The sequence below is a fragment of the Lampris incognitus genome, chromosome 20 (assembly GCF_029633865.1).
Source record: "Lampris incognitus isolate fLamInc1 chromosome 20, fLamInc1.hap2, whole genome shotgun sequence".
In the NCBI taxonomy this organism is placed as follows: domain Eukaryota; kingdom Metazoa; phylum Chordata; class Actinopteri; order Lampriformes; family Lampridae; genus Lampris; species Lampris incognitus.
In genome coordinates this window covers 8,862,318-8,872,554 of record NC_079230.1, presented here as the reverse complement: position 1 = coordinate 8,872,554, position 10,237 = coordinate 8,862,318, and the positions used below count along the sequence as shown (strand labels likewise).

The following is a 10,237-nucleotide window of genomic DNA, read 5'->3' as shown; positions in this document are numbered from 1 at the left end:
ATTCCTCCAGCCTGGCTTCCACGTGACGCGCTCTGCCCCGGCAGCGCAGGCCCAGCTTACTGTCCACCTCCCCGGGCACCGGAGGCGGCTCGTATCCGGTCCACGTTCCCGTGGGAGGACTTTTTTGTGGTCTGAAAAGGAGAAGGTGCCATCCCCCTGGACCCAACTCTCACCAGGTTGGCGCTTCATCTGGCTCACAAGCTAGGCCACGGGGGCTGGTGGGGTGGGGTGGGGTGGGGTGGGGTGGGGGTGGAGGGGGGGTATATGTAATTTATCATCAGCTAGACATAATCACTGGAAATCTAGCAGCCATAACCATTTCATTTCAGCCAACATCACAATTAGAGAGAAGCTAATAACGATCATAGTAAGTCATGATTCATGAACAGAACATTAAAACACCCTTGCAAATGGCTAGCTAGTGTTATGTTAACATAGCAGATATACTGTAAGCATCCATAAATGATTAACTGCGAAATGTCCATGAAAAAATCATCAGCAAATGTTTAGCTAATGCGTTATTGATATATTATGAATGAGGCCTGCTCCTCTTCGTGTGCACTGAATGTGCTTATTAAGTCGTTCGTAGTGCGTCAAAAATCACCATAAGTATATTTATATGTGCAAAAAAAATTCCATAAAAGACAAAAATATATGCAAAACACGACCACAACTGCCTCACCTGTACAGGTATCTGTGATACACCTGGACGTCTGTGAGCCAATGGCATCGCTGTCTCCTTCTTTCCCTCCCTCAAGGCTCCTCCCTCCACGCTGGGCTGAGCCGAGTGGCTTCTGCAGGTACCTCTGCTAATATACCATAGTTCAAGGGGCGATAAGCGGCCGTTGATTTTGGGCAGAACTTGGAAATATTTTCAAACCGAATTCGACACCGCCCTTTCCCAACCAGAAAAGCATCAGGGTGCCTCCAAAGCCACGCCCCGAAAACACGTGCACGCGCCGGGCGCACCCGCTGATTGACGGGAAAGCGTTTCGCCTGAGACGAGCGTCATTCCGAGCGGAGCCGAATTAGCTGTACCGAATGGATGTCGCACGCGTAAGAGTAAACCAACTTTATTATTTTAATGAATATAAACAACGTCCGGTGAAGAGGACGTGTCCGTCCGTGGTCGGAACTATGCGCGTGCAACAGCGTGGGCAGCCGTGTCACTGAGGGTTTGATAGACAGCTCGCTCGTTCCAATCGTTTGACTTGGTCGTTCGTTTGATTGGATGTCGTTGTTTTAGCTCCTGCCCCTTACAGGAACGACGGATTTTCCCCATTTCGGTGTCAAACGTATTATTTTTTTAAGTACTATCGATTACTGGCGAGATATAATAAGAAATTTAAAAATTTGCCAAAAATCGGCTGCCACCTATAGCTCCTTTAATGAGGAAAAATGTATATGCGACACTCAATTATTTCAAAGATTGTATGAAGCCGACGTTCATAAACGGAAATACATCAGCTGAAAATGATTTATTAGGCACTTATCTATAGACTTCACATAATGTCAGCTACAGATATGTCTTGGTTGGTCACAGATGCCCCCCCAAAGCACAAGGTGGGGTAATGCAACAGAATGACGAGCCAGTATCTGGTGTGACCACCATTTGCCTCATTCAGCACAAAACATCTCCTTCACATAGAGTTGATCAGGTTGTCTACTGTGGCTTGTGGAGGGTCGTCCCACTCCTCTTCAATGGCCGTGCGAAGTTGTTTGATATTGCTGGGGACTGGTAAACGCTGACGGCTGAACCGGTGCAGAACATCTCAGGTATGCTCAGTGTGGTGATACGTCTGAGTATGGAGGCCATGGAAGAACTGGGGCACTTTCAGCTGCCAGATATTTAGTTCAGACCCTTGCAACATGTGGCCATGCACTACCATGCTGAAACATGAGTTGATGGTGGCAGATGAATGGCACCCACCTTTTTTTGTACTTACGATATGCCTGCCCATGACCCTCACAGCACCATGCACACAGCCTCCCATCTGCCCGATAAGCTTAAACCGGCATTCATCGCTGAAGAGGACCCTACTCCAGCATGCCAGGGGCCATTGCTGGCGAACGTTTGTCCCCTCGAGAAAGTAGAAGAACCTCCCTGAGACAGTTTCTGACAGTTTGAGCAGATATTCTTCAGTTGACTGAATGATGTATTCTCCTTTCTTTTCCTTCTTCTGAGTATGTGAATGGTGGGATGTGAGTCTCCCCTGTTTGCACGTGTAGTCCACCTCCCAGGTCTCCATGGTGATGGGGGGTGCCACTTGGACACTGCTTGGCACCCCCCTCATCACATTTTCTTACTATATATCTGATAAATCCATATAATTCTGTTATCCAGTTTCAATGTTGTATTGTGTAAATTGTGTAAACACAACATCAGTTGCACACCTGTCCATCTTGGGAGAAAGAGCTTTCCTCTGTTGCTCTCCCTGAGGTTTCGTCCTGTTTTTTTTTCTCCCTGTTAAATGTATATATATATATATATATATATATAGAGAGAGAGAGAGAGAGAGAGAGAGAGAGAGAGAGAGAGAGAGAGAGAGAGAGAGAGAGAGAGAGAGAGAGAGAGAGAGAGAGAGAGAGAGAGAGAGAGAGAGAGAGAGATGTTCCTTATCCGATGCGAGGGTCTAAGGACAGAATGTTGTGTTGCTGTAAAGCCCACTGAGGCACATTTTTAATTTGTGATAATGGGCTATACAAATGATATCGACTCGTACAAACCAGCTGTTTCATCAGCTGTCTGTGTGGGTGGTCTCAGACGACCCCACAGACGCAGAAGCTGGATGTGGTGGTCCTGGGCTGGTGTGGTCACATGAGGTCTACGGTTATGACTCTGGAGGCGGCTTGTGGGAGAAGGATGGACATTCAATATTGTGGCAACAGCTCCAGGGGACATTCCTGCTATCTACAACTGCATGATCACTTGACATCTGGGGCATCTTTGGCACGATGTTGTGCAGCAAACACTGCACATTTTAGAGTGTCCTTTTATTCACCCATTCACGACAAACACCTGTTTGCTGATGATCATGCTGTTTATTCGGCACGTTGATGTCACACCTGTCGGACAGGTGGGTTATGTTGGCAAGAGATGAAATGTATACTCTGAGAAGTAAGCTGATATAGGGCATAGAAAAATATGGGATTGTGGCGGTACACAATTGAGGGTAGATTCGCCAGGGGCTGCTGCTCCTTTAAGGCAGACGTTCGGCGTGCTGACGTAGGCGCCGCTTAGAGTTTCCGGGGCGGGGCCATGTGTGCAGCGGCCTGGCGGTTGGTTAGCTGGTTGCCAGGAGAGATCGTGCTGTGTCGGCGTCGTTTTGTGTGGCGAGTAGACGGGACCGACTCGCCTCGATCTCTCCGACTCCTGCACTCCCACAGGGGTCATTTATTTCAACTCGTGACAAATGGGGTGGAAAAACAAAGTGTTGCGTTTAATTTTTTTTTGGCTAAATTAAGTAAACGGGGTGACCCTCGGGATTATGGCTTTGAAGGGCACAAGAGCACTCCAAGAAATTGAGAGGAGGATTTGTGCGCAAAACAAGCCGATGCCGTGACTTGAGAGGTGCCACAGTTGGTGGTTTTAGAGCAGCACGAATGACGTGGAGCAACGCCTTCCCTGCGTTGGTCCCGTCCCACTGCACCGGGGTGTGCTGCTGCACCTCACAGCTCTCATAGGAAGACGTGGAGACGCTGGGGCTCGAACCCAGGACCTCATGCATGCAAAGTACGCGCTCTACCACTGAGCTACATCCCCTGGTCAGCCCTCCTCTGCCTTTGTCACCGCCTGCTAGTACATTTATATATATAATAGGTTGGATGGATGCGCTATAGTCACTCGAAATCGTCGTATTAATATGCAAATATTGCATTGTTTGTGGCCATTTAAAGCGCCACATATACACGCGCATGCGCACACAGGGGGGGGGGGTTTGCATATTTCAGTGAGAGCGAGCAGACTTTTGAGTTACAGTCTGCTCTCCATCTCTTCCCCTCTACGTCTCTGCCTGCTCAGCCCTGACTTAGGGGAGACGAAGGCGTCTTCTAAAAAAGGGACTTGGTGTCCTGTCATAAATCCTCCCAACTGCGTGCACCGGCCTTATATGGCTTTTCCATTACCCAGCCGTGTCTTCCTCTCGACCTGTTCACTCGGAAGGATATTGGTCGCCTGTCTTCTCTCATCAGCCCTCTCCTCTGCTCCCTGTCGTCAGCCATGTCCTCTCTTCCTACCATGTCCTCATCTCATCTCATCTTTAATCTCCTCTGCTCCCGCCACCTCTCTCTATAACCTCTCCAGAGCCAAAGTGGCACCCTGACTGGTCAACAGATGTTCGGGGGGAGGACAGATGTCACTCTCGCTCCTCTTCCCCTCCCACGCCCACTCCCCCCCCCCCCCACCCCTCCTCCTGTCTTTCCCTCACTGTTTGAGCAAGCACAGCCTAAAAAACAAAGGCCCCTCTCGGGCCTCCCCCTCCCCCCCCCCCCTGATGAAACGTCGTATCCATATTCATTTGCTGGTTATTGAACCGTGTGTTTTATTAATAGACCTCCTGTTGGTTTATTCTCTCCAGGCCCAAACTGACACCCCCCCCCACGTCTACCCACTCCCCCCCCCCGGTCCTTATATTAACCCAGTGTTTGTCAGCCCAGTCCTCGGGTACCTCCTATCGTGCAGATTATCACGGTAACCCTGCGTAGATGGGCCAGCTTGTAGGTACTCAATCATATTCTAACACTTATTTGTGTCCAGTTTGGCACGCTTGGCATGACGAAGTGCTGTAATATGACCGGTTGGCTGAGCAACTGTGTGCAAGGTAGCACGGAGTTGAGACCCATAGCATCAACCTATAGCCATCTAATACTCATCTATAAGCATCCATCTTCTCATCCGTCCCATTTGATTCAACTTGCTGTCTTCTCCCCTCCCGCTGCCGAGCCCCTTCTCTGTTTCTGCACCTCTTTCCCCATCTGCTCTCTCCTTTAGCCGTCAACCGAGGGACCGCGGCGCAGCTTCCGCTGTGACGTGTGACGCAGCGGCGCTGCACACGTGTGTATAAAGAATCGCCAATAAGTGGAGATGCTGGGGATTGAACCCAGGACCTCATACATGCGAAGCATGCGCTCTACCACTGAGCTACATCCCCTTACACGTGGGTGGGGAAGTGCTCCGCCACAACAACCTGCTGAACGAAACGCCGCTGGATCGAATGGAGAATACGACTCCCCTGCTTGTTATCCTCTTCCATGTCGACCCTCTGTATCGTGTAGTGTTCTGGCCTACCAAGCCCATCAAGGATCGTGACGACTTTTACACAAATAAAGGCTCGGAGCCGCTCGTGTGTGGAAAATAGTGGCAGTAACCATCTGGTTGCTATCTGCCTCATATTACATGCTAACCCTGAGACAGACTACACGTGTTTAGTGCATCAAGTCACTTTGCATCAGTGCTGCATGCAACATCCTCCCATCCATCCTCTCATCCATCCCTTCATTGGGGACCTTACCTTTACCTGTTCTCCACCTCTGCTTTCCATGTATTTGTATGTAAGGGTCCATCCATTCATCCATCCCTTCATTGGGGACCTTACCTTTACCTGTTCTCCACCTCTGCTTTCCATGTATTTGTATGTAAGGGTCCATCCATTCATCCATCCCTTCATTGGGGACCTTACCTTTACCTGTTCTCCACCCCTGCTTTCCATGTATTTGTATGTAAGGGTCCATCCATTCATCCATCCCTTCATTGGGGACCTTACCTTTACCTGTTCTCCACCTCTGCTTTCCATGTATTTGTATGTAAGGGTCCATCCATTCATCCACCCCTTCATTGGGGACCTTGCCTTTACCTGTTCTCCACCCCTGCTTTTCATGTATTTGTATGTAAGGTTCCATCCATTCATCCATCCCTTCATTGGGGACCTTACCTTTACCTGTTCTCCACCCCTGCTTTCCATGTATTTGTATGTAAGGTTCCATCCATTCATCCATCCCTTCATTGGGAACCTTACCTTTACCTGTCCTCCACCCCTGCTTTCCATGTATTTGTATGTAAGGGTCCATCCATTCATCCATCCCTTCATTGGGGACCTTACCTTTACCTGTTCTCCACCCCTGCTTTCCATGTATTTGTATGTAAGGGTCCATCCATTCATCCATCCCTTCATTGGGGACCTTACCTTTACCTGTTTTCCACCCCTGCTTTCCATGTATTTGTATGTAAGGGTCCATCCATTCATCCATCCCTTCATTGGGGACCTTACCTTTACCTGTTCTCCACCCCTGCTTTCCATGTATTTGTATGTAAGGGTCCATCCATTCATCCATCCCTTCATTGGGAACCTTACCTTTACCTGTTCTCCACCCCTGCTTTCCATGTATTTGTATGTAAGGGTCCATCCATTCATCCATCCCTTCATTGGGAACCTTACCTTTACCTGTTCTCCACCCCTGCTTTCCATGTATTTGTATGTAAGGGACAAGTAATTATCTCCTTTCTTCTCCACCCCCCCTCCTCCATCTTTCTTCCCTCTCCCTTCCCCCACGCCTTGTGCTCTCCTTTTCCCTGTTTCATGAGTCCCAACCCCCCTCCTCTTCCTTCTGCCTCTTCACCCCTCTCATTCCACTTCTCCCAATAATATCACGTTTCAGTTTGCTTAACGGAGGAGAGGAGGAGAAGGAAGGAGGACGAGGGAATGGCGTCAGATGGCTGGAAGGTGGGGGACACCGGTCAGATGAGACTGACGTATCAAACATCCATTTATTGTATGTCATTCAAGTTCGATTTGACAGAAAAAGAACAACCCCCCCCCCTCAGCGGTGTGTTTATTTGCAGCAGACGTTCCCTGAGGTGTCCCACACCACCACTGAATCAGGATTCAGCAACATTGATTTGTCGTTTCGTTTCATGTGCGAAATGAAACGACCAGCCAGGATGACTGTCGGAACTGCCGGTCTGCATGGGCTAGCAGTTAGCTTACCCTGCCTCACTTCCGTTTCCTGTCAGACCGCCCTCGGGGTTTCCTCTTTGGGCACGGCTCCGGACAGGGGCCGCGGTATTTGGCCCCACTGGACACAGCACACCAGGCTCCCCCCAGCCAGACAGCCTCGACACACCTCCCCGCACTCCTCCCCACGACACCAAAAACAGTCAACGCCAGGCGAGGCCGCCGCCACACCGCCCTCGGTGTTATCGGAACTGCCGGTCCGCATGGGCTAGCAGTTAGCTTAGCCTGCCCCGCTTCCACGTCCTGTCAGGCCGCCCTCGGTGTTTCCCCTCCGGGCGCAGCCCCAGGCAGGACCGTGGTCCTTGGGCCCACATGATGCAGCAGACCCAGGCTCCCCCAGCCGATCCAGCGCCAGCTCTCCCGGCCGTCAAACGAAGACACAAACCCAGACGCAGATGTGGACAAAGACCCTGCATGGACGGCTCTGGGTGAGTAAGTTCGAATACGTCCACTTAACTAACTGGGGATTTTAAATGAAATGTGATGGAGATGTAAACGTCTCTCGATCGTCAGCTTCGTGCTCAGCTCTCAACCAACAGCTACTCTGATGACTTTCACTCTTCAGCAACGTAGGCCGTTAACCCCCCCCCCCGGTGTTTCAATGTGTATTCATTTAAGGAAATCAAAAGCCTTTTAGTGTCATATCAACAAAGAGAAGGGTTTTTGCCTTTGTAAATGAATGAACACTCGGTGTGATATTATGTCAGACGCTTACGAACATCAGAAGCCCTCGTTAACAACATCACGCTGTTCTTTAGTCCAGGCTCCCTGATTCATGACCAAAGATACGCTAGGTCTGAAAAGAAGAGTACCGGTGTTTTTGTTTTTTTCTTGAACTTGAATCTGGGTGAATTGAAAGGACAAGACCAAACTTTTCATTTTCAGCCATGTGCTGAGACACACAAATATATATATATATATATATATATATATATATATATACATTCTCCTGATTGCCACCTCGCCGTGGTGGAGAAGCTTGCATGTACCAATGATCCCAAGAGCTATGCCGTCCGGAGCTTGGCTCCTGGTGGGGTCACCCAAGGCAGAAAGGTCCAGGAGGAGGTTCCAGATGAAGTGCCATCCAACAAAGACCTCAACCGCGGAACCGGCGGAAGATGTCTCCAGGTCACAACGGCGGTGAAGGCGGATGAAGGCTGCGGCAGAGGGTGGTCCCCAGTCGTCTTGGTTCTCCGTGCCATTGGACTCTGGTGACCCTCTGCCAAGGACCGCGTCCGCGTAAAAAGCTGTCACGCACAGTCGTCGTCCCGCAAGGATACTTGGCGGTGCTGCAAATCCCCTGCAATGGATGTTTGGTAATGTTTCATGATTAGTGGTATTTGCATCCTGTGTACCCCGATCGCCGAACCCACGGTACTACCAGCTCAGTGTGTCCTGCGAGAATTCACGACATGAGACGAAAGCAAACTACAAATGGCCGCGTTAACAACCTCACGCCAACAACGCTGCCATTACGCTCACCCGTGCAGTCTTATCCGTGTCCTACACACAAACGCGCACACGTGAGCGGGCGAACTGGGAAGAGATGCACGTCTTCACCCTCTGACTTGCCCCCCCACGCTGTGCAGAAGCACCGACGCACAGATGCTTGGGGATCTCGCGTTTCAACGTGGGCGTGGGCACTTAGACGCACTTACGCTCTCACACACACTGAATACACAAAACCTCACTCGCGCGCAAAGATGCACGCGAGCGCAAACGTGTTTCGCTGTCAAACACGCGCATCAACACGTCTCCTCGTTGCGGCACCGATCCCGCCGCGATCTTATTGGCAGTCGGCGCTAATGAGCATGCGTGCGCCTCCACACACGTGCACCCGCACACACACGCTTACGTACACCATGTACGCACATACACATCTTTATGACACCCTTTTTCGGGGGGTAATTGTTGACTACCCAGGATGAATCACAAAGAAGTGGGGGGGGGGGGTGAAGCAGGGATGCTGTTTATAAGGAATATTTTATTCCAGGGTAGATGTGGTGGTAAGACCTCTACACCCGTACAACCAGTCCCACCAGTTTGACAGATTCTCACAGTTATCAATATATTTTTGGGTCTGGGGGCGGAGGGGTGTGGGGTGGGGTGTGGGTGGTGCAGTGACCTTTCGGTGTTTCATGTTACATCTTTGCCTGCAGCGAGGAACATGAAATAATCTCAACAAGCCTGAAGCATTTAGCTTTAGGATGCAACAACCGATGGGGAAAAAAATGACCAGTTAAAATGCAAAGTGACAGGGTCACCGCCCTCTCTTACCCCCCTCCAGAGGCCGTTTATCCGCGGCGGCGGTCCACGTTGAGGAGCCTCTTTGTGGACGGACGGGAACCGGAAACATTAATAACAGCCAGAACACAACGGGACACGTTTCTCTGCTCACAGGTCAGGTCCAATCGTTTGCTAATGACGACCCCGATCACCTCGCCTGCCATTAGTACACACATCATCCCTTTTCAACACGCACGCACACGCACACACACACACACACGCACACACAGGAACAGGAAAACCTCACACACCACCAGGAACAATGTGCATCAAACCGTTACATTTAAGCACACATGTTTCTTTGTCAGTAACAGATCGGATGGACCTGTTGGATACATATTCCCACAGGTTTTATAGTCACAGACGTCAGAGGCAAGACGGAGGAGAATCAAGCTTCCTCCAACTGATTCATGTCAAGGAGCCCCCCCCCAAAAAATAGGTATCCAGAGGGTCACACGTGCCCATTTGATATGAGGGAACACAGATTTGATCTGTACTTTAGTACGTTAGCAAATATCGCTTCCTCCTCTTGGCGCTACCGACTACCACGAGGCGAAGTCCAAACGTCCCCATGTCACAGAGGGGAGGAGGGCTCCTCCTCATCCAGTGGAAGAGCAGAGTGACGACTGAAAGACAGAAAAATTCGATTTTTTGGGGGGGGGGATTTCCCCCCCCCTTTTGCCCCCAATTGTATCCGGCCAGTTACCCCACTTTTCCGAGCCGGAGGGCTGCAGACTACCACATGCCTCCTCCGCTTCTTTTCACCTGACAGGGAGGAGTTTCCCCAGGGGGAGGTAGCGCGTGGGAGGGTCACGTCTACCCCCCCTCCCCAGTTCCCCCTCCTCCCCCTGACAGGCTCCCCCGACCGACCAGAGGAGGCGCTAGTGCAGCGACCAGGACACATACCCACATCCGGCTTCCCACATCCGGCAGACACGGCC

The 10,237-nt window shown here is 50.6% G+C and overlaps 2 non-coding genes across 2 annotated transcripts; both read right to left on the bottom strand.

Moving 5' to 3' along the window:
- Positions 1–3,691: 3,691 nt before the first annotated feature.
- On the bottom strand, positions 3,692–3,763 carry trnaa-ugc (transfer RNA alanine (anticodon UGC)). Its single transcript has one exon. It is a non-coding gene; the product is annotated as a tRNA-Ala (tRNA).
- Positions 3,764–5,078: 1,315 nt separating this feature from the next.
- Positions 5,079–5,150, bottom strand: trnaa-cgc (transfer RNA alanine (anticodon CGC)). Its single transcript has one exon. It is a non-coding gene; the product is annotated as a tRNA-Ala (tRNA).
- Between the last annotated feature and the right edge of the window lie 5,087 nt (positions 5,151–10,237).